General features: G+C 44.8%; 1 protein-coding gene across 1 annotated transcript in view; it reads right to left on the bottom strand.

Annotated features, from left to right (window-relative positions):
- Window positions 1-2,559: 2,559 nt before the first annotated feature.
- Window positions 2,560-21,857, bottom strand: part of XKR6 (XK related 6) — a 193,187-nt gene continuing 173,889 nt past the window's right edge. The window contains exon 3 of the mRNA XM_048079285.2: window positions 2,560-21,857. This exon is cut by the window's right edge and continues 23,920 nt beyond it. The gene's annotated coding sequence lies outside the window, so the exon portion shown is untranslated.

The following is a 21,857-nucleotide window of genomic DNA, read 5'->3' as shown; positions in this document are numbered from 1 at the left end:
GTTTGAGTAACCGCTGGAAACGAAAAGAGCACTAAATATAGCCGGCACAGGATCATTAGCTCTTTAATTGCACGTCGGTTTTCCTTTCTCTCATTTACACATTCCACTTTGCCCTGTGATCTTGGCACTGGCATTGACCGGGGGCTTCCAGGAGCTGCCTGGGGCTGGGGGACACTGGTAGGATTTACTGCGCTCCCCCGTGGGATCCACACTTCTTCTTGTCCTTCACTTATCTGAAGGCCGGGAGAATGGGGTCCTCTAACATAATGGAGACAAGCAGCGAAGAAAACAAAATGTGGGGAGAACAGGGTGGGAAGTAGCAGCGTCTGAAGTGCTCAGAGCTTGTCCTGGTCCACGAAATCCAGGTGCACCCTCTGCAGCCACGCATGCGGCTAAGCAGACATTCGCACAGCCCACGTTACAGCAGGGTCCATGCTTTTAGGGGCGGCTTGAGGTTTAAACCCTATTCAACAGCTGTGGCTGAGTAATATGCTCACAGCATATTCCAAGGAAATAGGTCTGGACCGAAGGGTTTCTACCCAGAGGTGACCCTCTGGGCTGGGCAAGGCAGCGGATGCATGCTGGATGTTTCCTGCTGCAGCGTTCAGACCTACTAACTGCACCAATCCTCCTTCAACATGGGCTCAGGTCTGGAAAGCTGCCCCGGGCAGCTCCTGGCAGTCCCCAGTCAATGGGACTGTAGGAACAGGAAAAGCACTTCACATCCTTCCTCCTTTCCTAAAATGGAGGCGGTCTTTCTTCTCCCTGTCCTAACCTACTTGGGCTATAAGGTTTTGGGGTTGGGGATTTTACTTCCCCATGCAGAATCTCACAAACTGTGGCCTCGCCTGTTCTTCCAAGGGCAGAAAGATGCTTCTAGAGGCAGGGAGGTGGACGCAGTGCAGAAAGTGCCTGTCCTCAACTGGTGTGCAGGGAAGTGTGAATTACTGGGCTCAGAGAGGATAGGCTGGGTAAGGGTAAAGGAAGCTATTTGCAGCGAGTGCCCATGCTCAGCTGACTTTCTTCCAGATGCCTCCCAATAACTCTCTTCTCTCATCTCCCTTAGATATGACTTTGAGGTTACATAGCTCCCCACTCTCTTCTACTTCATTCTCCGTTCACATCTCCCAGATCTTCCCTCCAAGCCAAGTTAGGCAGTCGCACAATTCAGATCCTGCCCAGAGCATCTGGGAAGCACAAGGATGTTTGCTTTGAGCTAATGTGTGTATGAGGCACCTCTCTGCCTGCTACGCGTTCTCTCATATGCAGTGAACTGCTGGACCTTCGCAGCTGTGTAGGGCTAGTATCGAAATGAGTGGGATTTTTTTTGTTTGTTTTGTTTTGTTTTTTAACAAGGAAGGTGATATCTCCTGGAGAAGGTCACCAAGATTTTGGGACATCACTGTACAAGAAATCCATTTTCCCCAGCACCTCCTGGGGTCAAGAGACTGGCAGCAGAACTGGTACCACACAGTATTTTTGTTTTTAACGGCCCAGGCGTGTCTGATGAGGAGCCTTCCTACAATCTGTGTGTACCGAGCATTCATTCTGCTTTGACATACAAGGGTGGAGAAATTTCAGCTTCATACCTTTCTCTACAAACTGATGGATCAAGGGGTTGTTTATCATTAAGTGGGCTAACCAAGCGTTTGGGTTCATCAGGAGAGGGACTTAACATAGAAAATGGGAGAGGAGAAGCCAACGAACAGCTCATTAGCAGCTTATTAGGGATGTCCCTCCACAAGTGCGGTGGGTCCATGCACCTTTCCAGGCATCCAGGCAGGGGCATAGAGCAGCAGGAGGTGACAAAGGAGGGGGCTGAAGAAAATCAAGAACAGGAGCTGAATTTGCTGGAGGATACGGTCAGTCCTTACTTATTGATTGTGTGAGTGAGGGTGAGCAGTCCCTGTGTGAATTGGTTCAGCTGGGAGTGTCCATATGGGGACCGCACCGTTGCCCAAGGGCACAGATGTTCAGGTTGGAAAATAGGAGACATTTCTTCCCAGAAAGAGCAGCCAGGCATTGGGACGGGTTGCCCAGGGAGGTGGTGGAGTCACCGTCCCTGGGGGTGTTCAAGGAGAGGCTGGACGTGGTGCTTAGGGACATGGTTTGGTGGGTGACATTGGTGGTAGAGGGATGGTTGGACCAGATGATCTTGGAGATCTCTTCCAACCCTAATGATTCTGTGATTCCCCAGCAGCAGTGCATGCGGGGTTTGCAGCATGGGTGTGCCACCCCCATCTGGGGGCTCCACAGGGACATCACATCACCCAGGGCCAGCAGCAGATAAATATATTTGTAAATGGTAGTTTATGCTAAGCCTCGACCCTTCTTTCTGACACCAGGTCTGCTGTCTGCTCAGATTACCGCATCCCATGGTTTGACGCAGCACCCGTTGATTTTCCCGGAGCACCCTGCTAAAGACACGCTCTGGTTTAAAAGAAACTCAGGATTCCCAGGGTCTGAGATGTTGCGGATCTGCTTTTGCTTTCATATAGGCTCTGTGTTCGGCAGTGTGGAGTAGAAAGGAAAGAATAAAGACACGGCACACCGCAGACATGTTATTAAAATGAACTGTTTATATTATCTCAGTTGAGTCAATACATTATAATGTATTAAAATGGAAAGGTACAAAATTGAAATAAATACTTTCTGATTCATGTATAAATCTTTTGTCAAGATGACATTTTGTTTGTTTTTTTCATCAGTACATGTTTCAATAAAACATTTAAAATGACATTTAAAGTATCATTTAAAATATGGTTCATGGAAGAAAAGGTTGAAATCAAACAACTTTTGGCTTGTTTTGGCATGAGATCTTGACACAATCTGGGTTCCCCAAAACCACGTAAATGGTGGTAAAATATAAATGCTCAAACTTATTTAAAAAAATAAACAGGCTTTACAAAACCCTCTGATCCTTGACTTAGCCACTTTTCTGTATAGTCTGCACTTACGATATATACATTCATTATTGTCCAAGGGAAGACAGCCACTGACTTTCATTTAAAGAGCTTGGTGGAGAGGCCTAACAAACATTATGCAGCCAACTACAATTAACACGGTTTAAAAAATTCCTGACAGTGCAAAAAACGGCTCAGCAACCAAAGCGTACGAATGGGACGGGGGGAAGAGGGAAGTGCATGAGTCCAGATCTGAAGCAAAGCTCGAGGCATTTTGGCCAGGTCTACAAAAGGACATTTGCCGGGATAATCCGTCTGGCCGGCTACCCCAGCAAAGGTCTGCACCTAACGCAGAACTGCAGATCAGCATGTTTGCTGACTCAGGTTGTGATTTCGGGCTCCCCTTCATCTCCTGGGGGTGTTTGTGTGCCCAGGAAGGTTGCAGCTTGGCACTCGGGGGCCTCCTGCAGGGACGGCTTTGGCAAAGCCCAGCGGTGCGAGCCTGGCCAGGGAGAGGGGTGATGGCTCGGCGTGAAATTGCAGAGTGGGAAGGAAGGAGAGGGAGCGTGAATGTGGGCTCGGGACCTTGGAGAAGAGGCAGTGGGAAATTCACTCCCAGGCAGCGGTTTTTATCAGGATCACGGGGCAGGCTTGTTCGTGTGCTTTAGTTTCAATCAGTGTGCTTATTTCTTCTTTGTTGCCATAGCGTGGGCGGTTATGGTCCCTCTAACCTCTACCGTGTGCTTATCGTCCATCCTGGGGCAATGGGCAGGCTGCTGTTCGGGGCAGGCCATGGGAGCAGGGATGATGATGCCTCTTCCTAAATCTCAGCATTTCAGCAACTTCTCAAATATCACACAAAAGGGGAAAAGAAACACAGTTACATGAAAAATAAAATTACGAGAATCTCCCTGCCAACCTATAGCTAAAACTTCTCGGTGCCTGGTGCAGCTTGTGCTGCCAGCAACTCAACTGCATCAACCAAAGAGAGGTTTATGCAAAAATCCATGTCCTTGTTCCGTTGTTTTTAAGGCAGCAGAAGACTTTATCAGCTTGGAAAGGATGAAGAAACCCATCTTGCCTTGGTCGAAGGGCAGGGGGGATCTGAGATGGGGCTCCCTGTGGCGGTTTTCCTTGGTGCTCTTACTCCTCTTGTGTTCCTGGTTCTTCCCACCCGGTGCAGGAGGAGCTCGTGGCACGAGCTCTTTGTGATGCTTTGAACTTTGTTGCAGATGCAAGGCTCCCATATTGAAGCCAGCCCCATTTCAAAGATGGCCCTGTAAGGTGTATGTCATAGGAATGGGAATTGTTTTTTTCATCCTTCCCAAGAAGCCAACACATCACTGTTAAACTTCTTGGAAAATGCAAGTTTCAGGATGTTTCCTGTTGAAAAAATACCACAGCCATGGGGAAATGAAGGATGTGATTGGAGGCTCTTGGACATCTGTAACATTTTCATTCAGGCTTTTTCAAAATGCAAAATGAATAAATAAAGGAGGAAACAATCAGACAAAGATCAAAACAACCTCCCTCCAGAATGGCCAAACTCTTTTTGTTGGCATATGCATTGTTCAGCACAGTTTTGTTTTATGTTTGTAGATAACCTTGCTGTTTCCATGTTGTTTGGGAAAAACAAATTCATAAAAATTCTTAAGGGATGAACCAGCTCTTTCCTACCCAGCTCCCCTGTGCAGAAAACTTGATTCACCTCAGCTAAATCTTTCCCCTTCTGTATTTTAGAGTTTGCAATGCAGTTTTTGAAGGCAAATGAAGCAGTTCTCTGAGTACTGCTACCTAGTTAGGGGGACTCACTCCAAGATGCTCCAAGGAAGTCCTTGTACCTGTGTGGGTGAAAGGAGATAATTCATCCTGCTGTTTTCCCTTAACCAAACTCACGTGGTGCACAAGAAGGATCTTTGGTGGGCTCCTTTTCCATCTCTGGGAGGACAACGTGCATTTATTTATTTATTTATTTATTTATTTTTACCATTTTGTTTACCAATCCAATCTTTTGTCAGCTTTCCAAAGGCCATCTCAAGGAGGTCCTCAGATTACTGACTTTCTTGAAGGAAGCAGCAGAAATTCTTGCACTTGGGCAGAATGGGTTTCATTCTCTTAGTCATTCATTCTGATTAAGACAAAGCTTGGCATGGAAGAGCATCCTTTGCTGACTATGGGGTAAGCTAGGAAGATGACGTTTTCCTCTCCTCCACTGCCAGTTGCTGGGATCCATGTCATAAATTGTTCCTACTAGAGCCCAAATCCATTGACTGAAGTGTATGTGGTCAAGGAGAGGCTGTACATCAAGGTGCTCAACTCCCAGCAAAGCAAAGAAATTATTTAAAAAGAGCTTTCTCTGCACATCCTTTCAAAGAGCAACCAGCAAACATTTCCTTGGGCATTTCCGTGGTGCTGTAGGACAGCCTGGGCCACGTCACAGAAAGTGCTGACATCTAATAGGCAGCCCAAATGTGCACCTGCGTGGTTATCGGTGTCTCCAGTGAGATTCTGCAATCCAGAGATCAGGTGTTCATAGTGGCAAAGAGGTAAATTACGCGGTTGTTGGAAGCTTGGGACAGTAGGACAACAAAACCTCCAATCTTTTGACTTCTTTCAGCAGGATTAAGAGCAGATTTGCACATCACAATACCACACTGATCTCCTCGTTGTGCTGTGTCCAGCCTGCGGGGAGTCTCAATGACCCAAATATTGGCACCAGCTAAAAGCGACGAGTGAAACTTGTATCATGATTTACTCCTGCCAACGCTGATGTTTCAAGAAAAAGTTTTGTTAGGGAATGCCGATGAGATAACGCATGAATGGGGTCATTTCTACCCCACCCTCCAGCCAAGGATCTCAGTAACAGAGCCTCGCAACACCCCTGTGAGGTAGATATTATTATACCTGGGTGGGTAAACTGAGGCACACATAGAAGAAGTAGAGAGCAAGTGGATGGAAAAGCTAAGATGAAGATCCTGGGATCCTTGATGCCAGTCTTGCTCTGAGCAGCATTTCCTCTATGAAAAAGATGTGGCTTCTGCTGGAAGGGGAGAGAGACAGACTGAGGAGCTCCTGGGACAGTGCATCCATGCAGAAAGAATTAAATGCACATTTTCCTGGTTTACATCCAGGGTTTGACTGGTTAAAGGTCAAAGGAGGACACTGGGCATGACAGTAAGGCAAGAGAGAATCAGGAAGAGGTCAGAAACCAAGTCAGGGAACAGGAACACAAGCACAACAAAAGAGGGCTCCAAAGGGGCACCATAAGAACATCCTTAACTCAGCTTGGAAACAAGGATGGAAAGACGATCGTTGGTGGGATTTGCTTTTGCAGATCCAATAGTTTCCAGTAAACCTACTGCCTCCTCAGCTCACAAGAAAAAAGGAAAGGAAAGGAGAAGGAGAAGGAGAAGGAGAAGGAGAAGAAGAAGGAGAAGGAGAAGGAGAAGGAGAAGGAGAAGGAGAAGGAGAAGGAGAAGGAGAAGGAGAAGGAGAAGGAGAAGGAGAAGGAGAAGGAGAAGGAGAAGGAGAAGGAGAAGGAGAAGGAGAAGGAGAAGGAGAAGGAGAAGGAGAAGGAGAAGGAGAAGGAGAAGGAGAAGGAGAAGGAGAAGGAGAAGGAGAAGGAGAAGGAGAAGGAGAAGGAGAAGGAGAGAAAAGAGGGAGAGGGGGGAAGAAAGAATGAGAATGAGAAAGAGAAAGAGGGAAAGAGAAGGCAAAGAAAGACAGAAAGAAAAAGAAAGATTGGGGGGAAGAGGAAGAGGACGGAAGGAAGGAAGGAAGGAAGGAAGGAAGGAAGGAAGGAAGGAAGGAAGGAAGGAAGGAAGGAAGGAAGGAAGGAAGGAAGGAAGGAAGGAAGGAAGGAGAGAAGACAGAAAAAAAGGAAGACAGAAAGAAAAACACGCATAAAGCCATACGGTTTTCCCCTTTTGCAATCTGCCCCTGCTTGGACAGAGACAAAGGGCATATTTTCCCCTCCAAAATTCTGCAAAGTGGACCTAGGCAGAGAGAATACAGGGCAGACTGTCTGATGCAGAAGGTTTTGGAAGATAGCACCTGGCACAAGTTTTGCTACAATAAGTTGGTTATTCTTTATTGCGTTGGAAATAAAACAGTCATGTAAAGTCCTGCATAAAACCACAGCTCTGGCCTGCAAAATCTCAGCCTCACCTGGGCTTTGCTGAATATTTTCAGGGCTTGGGATTTGTTTTCTTATTTTTTTTTGTTCTTTTTTCTTCCCCACACTTTATTTGGTTTCAAGGATGGAAATTAAAGCTGTTTGTGGGATTTGTTCTTCTTAGGGGCAGGAAGGGGAAAGCCTGTCTACACAGAGAGATTCTGCTCATGGATTGCTGATGAGGGTGAGGCTAGAGGATAAGCAAAGCAGCGCGGCTGGCTTGTAAACCAGTGTAATAATTTTGAAGAGAGTTATTGTCTAACCCCAGAACATGCTCCCGTTGAGCAGAGCAAATGTGGTGGGCAAGCAGAAGCTGCACATCCTTCTGGCAGCAGATGGAGAGCTGTGCCATGCCCTTGGCTGGTGCCTGTTCGGATGGCTCCAGTTATTTCAGTAGGACTCTGAAAATTTACATCAGCTGTGTGGTTAATTGCCCAAATTAAAACATTTTCATGCTGGCCTTGAGAAAGGGGGGAAGGACTGAGCATTGGAGGCTGGCTGTGTGCAGGATGCTGCTCTAAAAGCCAGCTTCCCCTCGGTGTTTGTGGAGCCATGAAGAGGCTGTGTATTTCCAGATGAAAACCAGCTAGACCATCAAGCAGCAAAACTAGAGTATAAGCATGATTTAAAGAAGTGGTGGAGATCAGAGAGGATTGGGAGAAAATTATTCTTTCAATAGCTTTGCGTAAAGAAGGAAAGAGAGAGGTGGAGTTGTCCTGCTTCTGGAGCAGAGGAGAAGCAGATTTTTGTTCCCTATTCTTCTCTGCAAAAGGAATATTGTATAAGCCTTTAGGAAGGAAAAAGCTGATGAAAGCAAACTGGAGAAGTTTAAGTTGCCCGGACACCTCACTGCCCAACATTTTGTAAGGATGGAAAAAAAAAAAAAAGACCGGAACTGCTCAGAAAGGGAAAACGAAATGAGCCAGCCTGCCCTTTTGGGTCTTAACGTGCACTTGGCTGTGATTTGGGCATGTTATACTTCTGCAAGCCCATACCTCTCGCACTAGACTTGCATAGAGATGCCGTGAGCAGGCAGACATCGGGCAGGGTCACCCTGGAGGTGGCCACCGTTGGGTAACAGTGCTCTGCCATCTACAGGCTGCACAGGCAAGACCTTGGGATGCCGGAAAAGCCCTTTGAGACCCTCTGGGATGAAGAACTCCAAGAAAGTGTGTAGCAATGCGTATCGAAGTCTTGCTCCGTCTTATCTTTGGGAAAGGCCACTGGAGAGCTTTCAGGCGTTAAGAGAGAAGAGCGGCTCCGCATTGACCAGGATGGGAAGGTCAGTCTCGGGAGCTGTTGATGGTCACTAAAGTCAGTGCAGGTCCTGCACTTGGAAACGTCCCTGTTCTGGCCGTTTAGCAGACACAAAGCTTTGAGAAAACCAATGAGAAGTTTCATGAGGACAGGGGATGTGAAAATGAGCCACGTCCATTGACCGCACGCTGCCCACTTTGACCATCGGTCCCAGCTCTCATCGCACCCGTCGGGCACGGCTCAGCTCTGCGGGGCACGGAGCGAGCTCCTCTTGAACACGGTGGGTTTGTGCTTCTGGAAGGGAGCGTGGAGCTCCTCGCAGGTGCTGAAAAGCTCCCTCGTGGCAAGAGCTGATCGTCCCCACTCCGCTGCTGCTAACCCGTTAATTCAGCAATGTTGGATGGCTGCCGCTAAAAGCCAGATCTGTCCTTTGGAGAGCTGGGAGAAACCCCAGGGGATGCCTGCTGTGATCCTGATAAAAAGCATGCTGCCGAGAGGAAAAACCCAGCCTTCATTTGCTGAGGAGGGACCAAAGCCTGCCCTCGTACCCCACGGTTGCCCGAGACTGCCAGGCCTGATGCTGATGTCCTGGTGTCGAGCTGGAGCCAGCCACTCGGCTCATCCCTGTCCCTGGGGCACTGGCAGCCTGGTCTCTGGCATCTCCCCGCTGGCAAGTAAGATCCCAAAGGAAAGCCAAACCTGGACTTCACAGCAAATTAAATGGAACGCAACTGAAACACAACTGTGATGCAAAACATCGGTTTGCCGGACAAAACGCAGTTTCCACAACCTGGTTTTAAGGAACAGTATTACATATAGATAGATACACTATGCTAGATCTTGAGAAAAAAATAAATAAATATGCTAAATAAACTAAGACATACAGTATAGGGGATATTCTGATCAACAAACCAATCACCATTAGAATCAAAAAGTAAACCAGCCTTTCACTTAGGACCCTAACAACATTTCTCAATGCACTAAGTACATTTTAAACCATGCAAGTTTACACAAACATCTTAACTAGATTTTTTTTTTTTTTTTTTACTTTTTAAAACACCAACATTATGCATTTCTTTGTTAATTATATTGGTTAAAGTTGCAGCCGTTTGCTGCCAAATATCAGATACATCATATACATATTTTTATACAGAATCTGGACAACACAACATTACACAGCCTAAAGAGAGAAAAAAAGATTATTTGTTCCTTTGTTTGTTTGTTTGTTTTTTTTCTTTTGTAAAAAATATGAGATGGTGATAGGAAGGAGGGAGAAGGTGTGGGAAATCTTCTACCAAATTAAAGGATTATATCAAAATAATTCCCAAATCACAGTACAACAAGGAAAAAAAATGGTTCGAACTCAGCTCCACATTTAAGATTCTCTTAGCTAAGAAACAAGACTTTACACACAGAATGTATCAGTATTTAAAAATAGAAAGGATTGCAACACCATGCTGTTTGATTCCAAATACGTCTTATTTAAAAAAATTATTTTAAAGGGGGAAAAAAAAAGGTCAATAAACATAGTGATTGAGCAAAGTTATCTCGTTGGTTTGGATTTCCTACCTACTCGCAATGCATTGCTGTGCGATGGAGCTGGACAGCCAAGGCGGCCAGAACAACGCCAGGACAAAGAAGTGGCTCGGGAGTCGCTGGCTGGCTCTGTTGGTCGTACGCTCGGGGCAGCTGGAACTGCTGACGGGCTCTGAAACCATCCAAATGGTTTTGGGGGGCTTTGCTCTTCCTTCTACTCGGCTTGCTCGGGAGCATCTTTCTGACAAGAGCTGGGGTGACCGACTCGGTTCCCGTGGCCATACCCTGCCCATCAACATCCTGTAGCAATGCACGTGTTTTAGGAGACAGAAAGGAAACAGAACCCGGAAACTAACCATGGAAGATGCTATCGTTGACATGGTAAGTATACAAAAATGCTAAAATTTCAGATATAATCAAAGATACAAAATCAGTTCTGACAAGAGTTGGTTTTTTTTTCTTTTTTTTTTTCCTTTTTTTTTTTTTTTTAATAGCAACCATTACAGTGCAAGGTTTTAAAGTTATTACAGTAAAAGGTGTGTATCTGGTTTTACAGTAGCTGTATCACTGATTTTTGTTATGTATAGTAGGTCCCTGATGTAAAGTGTATGCACCAGTTTGAGAGAAAACCCCGCACAATAACGGCTCTTTAGCTTTAAATACTTTTTTTTTTTTTTAAACAGATACAAAATAACACACCGATTTCACAACTTCACAAGCATGTACTTTTGCCCTAAGAAAAAGCATGAAAACTTTGTTGAGATCCCGACGTTTAAAGGAATGTTAAAAACCGGTCAATGAGGGACGTGGCTGTGTGTTTGAGTCATGGCATTCTGCCACCCCGCTGAGCTCCCGGAGGGCAGGGGTGTTTTTGTTCGGTGCTCTCAGCCCCCTGCTCCTCGCTCAGCCTCTCCAGCTGGTGCCCGACCTCCCCCAGCTGGGATTTGACTTTGTGCATTTCACGTTAGAAATGATTTTGCACGGACTCACCCGTGCCGGCCCCGGGCTTCCAAGCCACAGATGTGTTGGGAAGGGGCTTTTTCTTTCTAGAAGTTATCGAGATGAGATGCAAATGACTGCAGCCCTGGCAATATCCCACTGGGAGGGGTTAACTCAAGGAAGATGCTCAATTTCTACCCCAAAAATACAACTTCACGGCTAACCAAGCAGGCACTGAGAACACACCACAAAGGAGCAACTCAGGTAATCGCTGGGGCAAAACCAACTCCGACCCATTAATTCAACGGAGATAATCCAAAATCGCATCAGTGCAACTGATTGCCCTGTTTCCACGGGCTGGATGAGTGCTGCTGAGGTCCCACAACTTTAAGCTCCTGTCTACTCTTAAAGGACAGCAAAACATCCCAGCACTCGAAGAAGAACCATCACTGTGCTACTTGTCTGTCACTCGTGGTGTGCTGCCAACACAAATCTTCCCTGTTGGTGCACATCTCTGCATCCAGCCTGTACGCATGCCCTAGGAACACGCATGACTTAATGGCTATGGCATAAGACCCTACAGCACCTTCATCTCTGTCAAAAGGTATAGATAATTCTCCTGGTCTCCTCTGGAAATAAATCCCTGCTAACGAGTTTTCCTCCTTTGCAGTATTCATGTAGTAGTCCCCACTCTGTTCGCATTAGCACTGAAGATGAAGCCCTTGGGGAAGCACTGAGTGGATGGATCATCTATGGACCACGGGCAGAGGTCACCCAGCACCACCAGACATGAGTCAAATGACATAATGCAGGTTGTCCAACCATTAGAGACACCCATCCTGCCACAGCCCTGCTGCTCAGATATTTACAGTCAACAACTTGATGTTAAACTCTGCCTGGCTTGCAATCGACAGACAGTTGTGTCTGTGCCACTTCTGGAGTGTGATTCTTCTTCCTATCACGGAGGTGACCAAAATCTGATGAATCACAGCTGAGAGTGCCTGTTTTGCTCTGTTGGCTGTAGCAGTATAGGCAACAAGTTTGGGTGAAGAAGCCTCTTCCATTGCTTTAAGATCAGGTGAGATTAGTCCTTCCATCCCTGCCTACCAGGAAGATGCTATGTTAAACAAACAAACAAAAAGCCCAGGGTAAAATTAGGGCTAGGTCATATTACCAAGGTGTTCCAGCAAGCAAATAGTCACTTCCATGTGTCAGGTGTGGTTAAGGTGGGAAGAATCATTTCAAGGGGAGAGTAGGAAGCACAGCTGAAATTCAATGCAGTAGGTGATAAAGTTTTACCATTTCCACTGCACCCATATTTAGCCAGCCAGAAGTTAAATATCTATGGGATTGCCTAGGATCCCTCCTTCCATCCTGAAACAGATATAAGATGGATCACTTTCCAGAAGTACCAGCCTTTTGCTTTTCCCTGCAGTGAGGATCTTGACAGTTATATTGGACTATCTGCATTAGCACAGCTTAAGTTTGGAGCATCCATCCATTTACGCTGGCTATCGCGAAGAGGACAATGGTCAATATTTAACCCACAACCACTGAAGCCAAAAACTGTGAAAAGCTGCACACACCTTCCCGAGAGATCCACTCTCTTATTCCAAATCATTGTTCCTGAGTTGCTTTCTGAACTAGGGACTCCAGAGTGTTCTACACCAGCTTGGTTTCTGCACGTACTCCTGGGGCTGGAATTACCTCTGGTTGGCATGGGTAAGGCCAGTTCTTGTGCTTCGATCTCACACAGAAAGAATGAAGGACAGTGGATTCATCAACTTGAATTTTCCCTCCAACGTGGTGTTGTGGTCCATCAAGCCTGGGACATCCATTTTTGATATATTCACACATTGCTATAAGTACTTTGTTAATTGACACGACCTGGCTCACTATGAAATAGCAAAAATCACCAATTGAAAGGAGAACAAGTGATTTATGATAAAAAGAAATGGAACTGGAGGATGTTCTGACCATGGCTTTGTGGTTGTTCTTCAATTACAATTCAATAATATTTAATAGTATAACTTTTAACTACCAGGGGTTACAGACTTACTGAAGCCAGCCTTAGCCTTTCTGAGTTAAAGAAGCTTTAAAATAGTAGAATCATGACATAAACTTGCTGATTAAATCAAAGACATTGATCTTACTTTATAACCAACCAGATTTTTGTGTAAACAAGAAAACAGTGATCAAAAAATAGTCAGGAAGCTCTGAGGCTGCAGATGATATCACAGCTCAAAGAGGAGTCCAGTTGACTTTGCAACCACCTGGGCAGAAATATCCCTGTCCCTTGAACAGCACTTCAGGAATTTATTTAGTGCTTGATTTTGTGATTTCTGCTTCCTCGAGTTACTTTCACTCAGGCAAATGGGATGAGTTTCATCTCACTTCAAGTTACTGATGAGAAAGTTAGACCCCCAAAAAAGTGGTGTGAGATGTGTAGGATGAATTCCTTCCCAGACGTGCCTATCTCCTTCTGCTGATGGTAGAGGAAGCAGATGCATAGAGGTTAGGCAAGGCACTTTGATTTTTAGAGAGTGAAAGTTCAGTGGGATTATTCCATCTTTCAGCTTCTCTCCCTGCTCCTAATGGCTAGGTTAGTAACTACAGGATCCTCAGGTGGAAAAGGCTGCAGAATTACTCAGAGTGTATTTTATATTAAAAGAAAAATCTCATATTTTGAAAAGTGCATCTCACTCCTCAGCTAAACGAAGTCTCAGCCAGAGGCTAAAGGAGGTTGAATGAACATTACGAGCTCAGTGGAGATAAAGACAAATATTTTTCCAAAGATCTTCCATCCCTGCCTCTCTCCTGACACTTTAGGCTATTCCTAACACTTGTGAGACAAAGAAACAGCACGAGTCCAGCACAGGAGCAGGATGCTCTTGTCCCTATCAGCGGCCACACGTTGGTCCTGCCAGGCACTGCATCCTCCAGGCTCAGCATCTCTACTCAACTCCACCATCACCCTGCAGCTCCCCACTGCAAAGCCTCTCCATGTAGGAACCCACATCTCTGTCACGGCACACCTCGACATTGGACTGAGGAGCTCCTACACATACTGGTTACCTTCTTTTTGAAAAGCTGTTTTGTTTTTTTTTTTTTAAAAGAGCCTGCCATCGCTGATGACATCTCCAAACAGTGTGGGAGCTCATACCAATCTGGCTCACAGGAAAGAAAGAAACTTGACAAAACCCCTGATCAGAAATAATACTTTTAAAGATTAGAGGTTCAAGGATCAGACACATGCTTATGCCAGTGTTCCTTTGCCCTGGGCTTTCATTAAATGAGGCATTCCTCTCAAAGCTTGATCAGCCTCCAGAAAAGCAGTCAAAGTATGGAGGCTGTACTAGGTGGGCTGGTCAGTTTTCACTGCAAGAGGCATTTATTTAGCTATGATCATTATTCTAAAGCAAAAATAAATTTCAAAGACAAAGAGAAATTCAGCCCCCCAAAATTGTAAAAGAAACAGCACCACTCCTCACTAACTCTAAGTAACAGCAAGACAGTGAATCACAAGCCTAACCCAAAAAGACTAAAAAGTCAGGATGTCCATGGAGACTTTTTTATTTTCTGACCAAAAAGTACTCAGATGCTTCAAAGCACAAGTTCCCAGGCTAGAAAAGAAGTGGTCAAAATCTGATATGCCAAGCTGCTTTAAAACTGGGCTATGTAAAGCCTTGGGACGCAAGACTGTGTATCTATTGGAGAAGGATAAGCTTCATTACTCAGGAAATGGCAAAGACCTCTGCCTCATCAAGTGACTTTACCCCTTGGATGTTAATGTCTGAACTTCTCTGATGAATTGTGGATAGAAGAAGGACAGCAGGAATGTTGCCTCATTCTTACACAAAAGAATTTTCTGCATGACTAGTGAAAATGGCCTCCTATATCCACATCGCATTGGAAAATCACCCTTGGCTCCTTTTGTAGTCAGTGGAAAGAAAAAGGCATTTTCAGAGACTGATTCACCTCTCTTTAGATATCTCTACTAGGAGTATTATTCTCCAAGAATCAAAAAGAAAATTGAGCTACAAGAGCTTGAATTTGGATAGTTAACTTTTAGTTATCTAAGTCAGATAAAGTGAATCTTACCAGGAACATTCATTCTCTCCAAGCTCTTGAAAATTTGTTGAGTTTTGGATTTTCCAAAGTACCAACACATTTCAGTGCTGTTCTATTCCATTTTGAACTTATTGATCCATCTTGGATCCAGCTCACGGTGTCCTAATTCCAGCAAGATTCCAGAAAGCCATTGGAAAGATCTGTGCATTATGGAGCACAGGGAATGTCTCAGCACTGGGTCCTTGATATTATGGCACTAAAACCTCTCTTGAAAATGACAACAAAAGGATGCCAGGTTTGTGTAAGATAATTGGGTACACTGAACGATTTCCTCTCATATTGTAAAGTAGCACACATTACAATTCAAACTTCTGAATTGTTTCTATGTGTTGCAGTACAAATCTGGAAGAGGTGCTGCGGGACTTTATGCCACCCTTTTGGAGGGGCTTGGTAAGTTGATCTTGATTCTTTAAAACCATTCTGCATTGGGTGGCAAGCTTACCTACATGTACAAACTAAGCAAAATTGACTATGATCAAATCTGGATAGAAGGCAAGGACTGAAGGTGATTTCTATAGTTTCACCAGATGAGACTTCTCTACTGAAACCCTGAATTAGGGCAGAAAATGAAAACTAGGTTGTTTGAAAGGGCTACTGTGCAAATAATGTGTAAGCTGGCCATTAAGGTTCCAGTGGGACATTTTGGGGAAACAGAAATTTTAATGCCATCAACTTGGCTCAATCATGAATAGTGTTATAATGCCGAACTCAAGAGGTCCTTTTCTTTCCACACACGTAAGAAGGGTAAGAAGCAGAAGACAACCTTGACAGCTAAGCAGTGTGTGGATTATATTTTTTAAAAGCCATTTTGATCTTGAGACAGTGGGGTCCTGCTTATCCAAACAAACAGAGATTGATCCTTGTGTTTGAGCTAGTATCTTGGACTTCCTCTAAAGTTGAGAAAGACACAGACACTTCCAGGATATGATTCATCTGACAAAGTGCAGATGGCTGCTTTCCAAAGACAGGAATTGCATCGGAGAAGCACATATTCCTTTCTAAAGTCTGTAAAAGCTGCCTCTATTCCTTAATCCACACTGTAGATGTCAGGTGAGACTCATCTCACCTTAGATGATCCATTTTTGTGATCCATTTTTGCATCTTTTTTGCCTCCCAAAGCAGCCAGGATGTTATGGTGCAAACAGAAAGCTAAAGGACCAAGAATCACTTATATGGAAGAGATCCTATTTCTAGTGGAGACTCAGTCAGAACCTTCAGACTTCAGAGATTCCCGCTGGAGCTCTGTGGGAGACCTCTTCGGTTCTTGCTAAAGAGGAAATAAAATTGCCCTGGAAGAATGTCTGCATACCAGCATCTTGCCTCACGTGTATCTGTTCAAGGTACTGAAGGGTGAATAATTATTGTGCTGATAGAGACTAAACATACTTTAATAAACAATACTGTATAAGCCATGTACAAACAACTCTCATTATTGTTGCTAAGACAAATTATCAAAGAATGAAAATGGCAGAGTATTCTCATAGCGTCCTTCATAGTACCTACAAAACCACCTACCTAAGATCCTACCATGGTAACAGCCAGGACACAGCTAGAGGAAGAACTTCTGCTAAAGTTTACAGAGCAGAGCAGAAAAACAGAAGACATGCCTTGGCCATAGTCCTCTTCTTGTTTTCCTAATTCAAACAAATGTACCAAGAAAACTACAGAGGCAGGACAATCCAAACATCTTCTCCACAATTTGGGAGTTATGAGAAGAGACAGCAGTATTTTTTTCCTTATTTATACTGGGAAAAAAATGTATTTGGTGAGAACTGACTTTAAAAGATAAAAGAGGAGGTGAGTGGGGTTACTATGAAACCAATAATATAGCTCCAGCTTCATCAGATGGCACAAAGAATTTTTGTTCAATGTCCCAATATCCTATCTTGAAGGCTGAAGCAACAGTGGGCTCTAAGCAACATCTCCGTTGGTGATTTCAGCCCAATAATTCGATGCAGGGAAAGTCACGACTGAAAGGCTTGTGGCAGAGTTCTGGTGTTCTCCACCAGCAGAGCAGACATAACTGCACGGATGTTATGTACCTTCATCAGTATTCCTCACTGATGCCAATCTCTTTCGTGCATTGGCTTGAAATTCTCCATTTTTAAAAATGATGCTGTTTGGTACAGTTGTTAATATCAGATTAATTTCAGCTGGCCTTTGCTCCATATCAATCAAGCAATTATTTTACTCAGCAAGGAATTGTACTGCTCCAGTACAGTGTTAGGGAGGATCTAGTTTGAACTACCTGTAACTGACTGAGTCTCCATTTGAAATTTGGTTTATATCAAGGCTGTTTGTGCCACAATATAAGAAGAGGTAAACGCATTTTTTTTTTCTCCAATAAAAAAGGCTCAAAATTTACACACAAAAAAAGTAATTATGCAAAAGCATCCAATGCACTGAACACAGGACCTGCTGGAATGAGCAAATTCAAGAGATCCAAAGAGTTGAGCAGCCATCTGCTTTACCAAATCTGCAAAATCCTAAACCAGCCTCAGGCTGCTTTGCCAAATATTTCCCCGGGGCTCACACTGCAGAACTGCTCCAACTTTAGCTCTTCCCTGGGAGGACTGGGGAGGGAAGAGCTTCTGAGCCACTGCTAGTCTTCAGTCTGTGAGAGTGTCTCCAGCAGCTGTATATAGGAAGGTCTCACGACGAGCTGAAGTTCATACGACCTTTGTAGATCTGAGGTTTTCTCTGCTCTGGATTCCATCTCGTGGCACAGGTTTTAGGTTTCTACGTTCACCCGCTGTGCCTGCCTAGCTGTAACTCTTCGCAGTGCTCTGAAAGCCAAGCCCAACAAAACGATCCTAACGAAGTCGGTCCTGAAACTCCCACCTGCTTCAGGGAAATCAAAAGTGGGTCTTCAAGGTGCTGATGTTACACCTCCCAGTCTGTACAGGGCAAGTTGGAAAACCAAGACATGCCGTAGGTTAACAGAGATGCATGCTCCCTACTCACATAAACTCTGCCATGGGCAAAATTCTCCTACTTGTACCTTGTACGCTCTCACGTTGAGGGAAATGGCCACTTGAAGCAAAGACTATCAGTGCTCCTGGCTATGAATTCTGAGGAAGCCCAAGGCTGAGCTGCAAGTAAGCATCAGAGCTGGGGGAATTATTCTGGGAAGAAGGCAAAGAAAGACATTTAAAACCAGTCTTGGGCTGGGAAGAAGCCATCATTTCTCATGCCTGGAAAAGAAGGAATTATTGCAGGAACACACAGCCAGCCATAAGGCTGTTGGATTCTGCAGAAGTCTCTTGCTTGTCTGAGGGAAATGCACTTAAACACAGATCATTTTGCGCTATTAAAACTCATGCAGCTCTCTGGTTCATTTATTTATTTATATATTTTTAAGAAAAAGCAAATGTAACAAGGCCATATGCTGTCCTTGAGGCTCTGTTGGCAGGACAACAAAGGGAAGGCATGGAGCAAAAAAATTCTGGGCTCTTCCTGGAACATACTGATCCCCTCAGCTCCCACGTAAAGCAGGGAAGGTATTTTTGGACATAATAAGAAACCTTTGGCACCTTGCAAAGTTGAATTCTGCTGCTTTGGTATGTACCCTGGAATATGAAAAGGGTGCAGGCCATAAAGGAATAAAAGAGGGATTAAAAGAGAGGGTTTTTAACACTAGAATGACAATACTGAGACAAAATCCATTGCAAAGCATTTCTAAAAACTTCCTAGTCATGTGTTGGTAGCTGGCATAATTTAAGGTAATACAACAGGCATGGTTTAAAGGGGGAGGTATTTTAGTAATAAAATATATTTCTAGTAAAAGACATAATCTCTTCCATAAACCTTGTCTCTCTCATTAAGCATGGACTTGGTTGTTGGTTTAATCTATTTTCAGGTAATATTACCTATGTTTGCCTATCACACCACAGCTCGTTATGCCATTTAACCAGCACCTGGCAAGGGCCATGCTGAGTGCATCTATAAAGATAAACCAAACACTGCCAGGCCCCACTCTTTTTCCCAGTGGCACTTAGCTTCCAAAACAAGGTGCCCCCAACCAAACAAAGTGCTTGTTGTCTCCAGACCCTAGCTAATTCTTCAAGTCAATGCTATCTGTCCTCAACTGACATTGGGCCAAGGACACTTGGGCTTACACTTGGGTAATATTGACAACTGGGTCACAGGGCCTCTGCCCAGGCCCTGGGCTCTTCTATTTCTTGGTGTGGATGCAGATGAGGAACCCAACAGGAATGGGATAACAGGCTGTCGTTCTTATCAAGACTAGAGCTTCAACTTCTTCAGAGAACATCCAAGTGTGCCACCCTTTGCCCTGTGTCTCAGTGCTACAAAAGGAGCACACTAGATTATGAGCGGGGACCCCAAGCAGGCCCAGCAGGCAGGCAGTTGGGTTGTTCACCTTGGGCTGGTCTGTACAACCCGTGAGCTGGGTGCCCAGGCAGATCTGTAAGAAATTCACTGCCAAGGGAGGTCATCGGTGGTGAGCTAACAGTCCAAAGAGGGCCTGGCAGAAGGAAGAGCTGTGTTCTCACAGCTAATGATATTGTCCTTTCAGAAAAGTCATTCAAGGTGCACCTTTGAGACTCAAGTCAGCCTCAGATGGGATGGGCATGATGCCCATTGAGTTGGGGGAAGATTATCCTCTCAACATTTACCAGCCTTATGCCTCCTCCTGGGATATCTGGTCATCAAGGTCATGGTCAGGCAGGACTGTGGGCTGGATGGTGAGACTGCTCTGGTGTTTCTAGGCTAATTACTTTTGGGTCTGAGATGATCTGTTTACTGTTTGAAAAACCACCCTTTCCTGACAAGTGGAAGGGCCATAACAAGCACAGTTTCACTGTCTTCTCCCTCACTTTCTTACCTTCCTTTGCTAAGACTGCATATTTCAGAGAAGGACTTCAACAGACTAAAATTGCAGATTTTTCTTCTGTATATTTTAAGGTCTGGTATCTTTTGTGGGATCTTCTGGTGCACTGGTTTCCCCTTCAGCACTTGAGCCTGCCCATATCCTAATGCCCAACCGTACAGCCACTGAAGGACCCAGAAACCCTCTAAACACAGTTTTACCATGTGCCATTACATCTTGGACACAAATCTGCTTCTAAATAGCATGGGGATTTCCATCCCCTGCTGCCATCCATCCTGAATTGACCTGAGCAGTGAGCGAGCCACCTCTGACTTCCTGCAGGGCTCCGTGCCTCCAAGTCTCAGGAGATCAATGAGAGAGAATAAATGACCTGATCTCAGGTCAGTTTAACTCCTGGGTACCTCCAGAGTGGCCTGGACCTCATGTTATTGAAAGGAACTACTCTTGTTTCTTTGTTATTTCAGGAACTAAAAATGCTCTGCAGCTCCCCATTGGGAAACAAGGCTCAAAGCTTCCTAGATCTATGCTCTTGGACTCCAAGAGCTCTCTGCCCCTCTTCCTCTGGTCATCTTCTCGTGGACAGGTCCTAGTGCCATGGTTATGGTGCTTCCATATGCAACTTGTTTTCTATGCAGACTTTTGTGGAAGGCACAGACTCTTTTAGGGAAAATAATTGACTCAGGTGCTATCCAACTTTTTCACACCAATGGCATAAAAGCTGCTTTAAAAGAATTGAGTCTGTTGAGCTTGTCCACTGGATAGCTTTCCAACTCGGGCCTTTCCTGCTCAGGCCTCTCAGTTGTCTTTTCTGCCCATTTCAGGGTGAGGGTCCAGTGCCATCCATCCCAAGGAGAATGTCTCCCTTCCGAAACACTGCTGGTGCTCCCAGAAATCCCCAAGTGACCCAGGAACTCAAGTTTGGAGAGCTTGAAGCCCCTTGGCTTCATCTGCAGCTTCAAAAGACAGCAGATACCTCTTCTGTTAAAGACAGAACTAATTGGTCACCCAGAGATGCCTCCACAAAAGTAAGGTCACTATCCACTAACACAACATGCCAAACCTCCCTTATCCTCTGATGATCTGCTACTGCCAACGAGTCTGTTGCACATTTGTCCATGTCAGAAGTTCCTTTACAATTTTTTTTAAGAGACCAAAAAATAAATAAATTACTCTCTTCTGTCACCTCTGTACCAAACACAGCCCATGCAAACAACATGTCTGATCTCATCTGCTTTTTAGTTAGTAGTTCCAGAGGAAAACCAAAATCCAGTGAGGCTTGGTTTATCCAAGGGCTCCAAGGGCCCTCCCCAGACCCTGCTCAATCCTTTATCCAAATCTTATCTTTCGCACAAGAGACAGCAGAAGACATTTCCAATGCTATTATATCCACATATTATGCTATCTGTCATGCAGCAGTCACCAGAGAGGAAATTCCTGCTCAAACAGCACACCCTTCTCACCAACGCACGCTGCTGCTCTATGCCAGGCCAAATGCTGAGTCAGCTTCATTGAAGCTGGCAAAGCTCTCCCACGTTTACAGAGCTGGAATAAGGGGAAGGTTTTGCTTGTGATACATCTACCAAAATAAACGGGCCCTTTAATGAATAGTCTTACAACCTGGAAAAGAGCAGATAGCACATCAGTTGGCATGAAGATGGAAGGACCCCTCCTTCCTCCACAGAGCTATTGCATGCGATGGAAGAGACACAGAGCTTCTCAGTAAAGCAGAGTCAATGCCACAAAAGACCGTAAAACCTCAAAGTCAGCATCAGCAAATCGTCCTGATATGACCACAGCAGCAAAGCGACAAGAAGACTTAACAAGAAATTGTGTCCATGACCAAACCCAAAGGCATCCCATGAGCATCAGTGGAAATATCTGTGAGAATAAGGGAAGGAAATGTAGATTCCATTCAATGAGATTATGACAAAGAAATGCTTAAGACTTTCCCATTTCATCAATCAACCAACCGATCAATCTGAGGACATCCGAGGACACGGTTAAAACTGCTCAGACATTAATTCAGCACCTCTCTCTGCAGCTGTAGAGTGCGAAACAGATAAGC

Source organism: Anser cygnoides, chromosome 3 (genome assembly GCF_040182565.1).
Source record: "Anser cygnoides isolate HZ-2024a breed goose chromosome 3, Taihu_goose_T2T_genome, whole genome shotgun sequence".
NCBI classification, from domain to species: Eukaryota; Metazoa; Chordata; class Aves; order Anseriformes; family Anatidae; genus Anser; species Anser cygnoides.
This window is presented reverse-complemented; position numbering and strand designations above follow the sequence as displayed.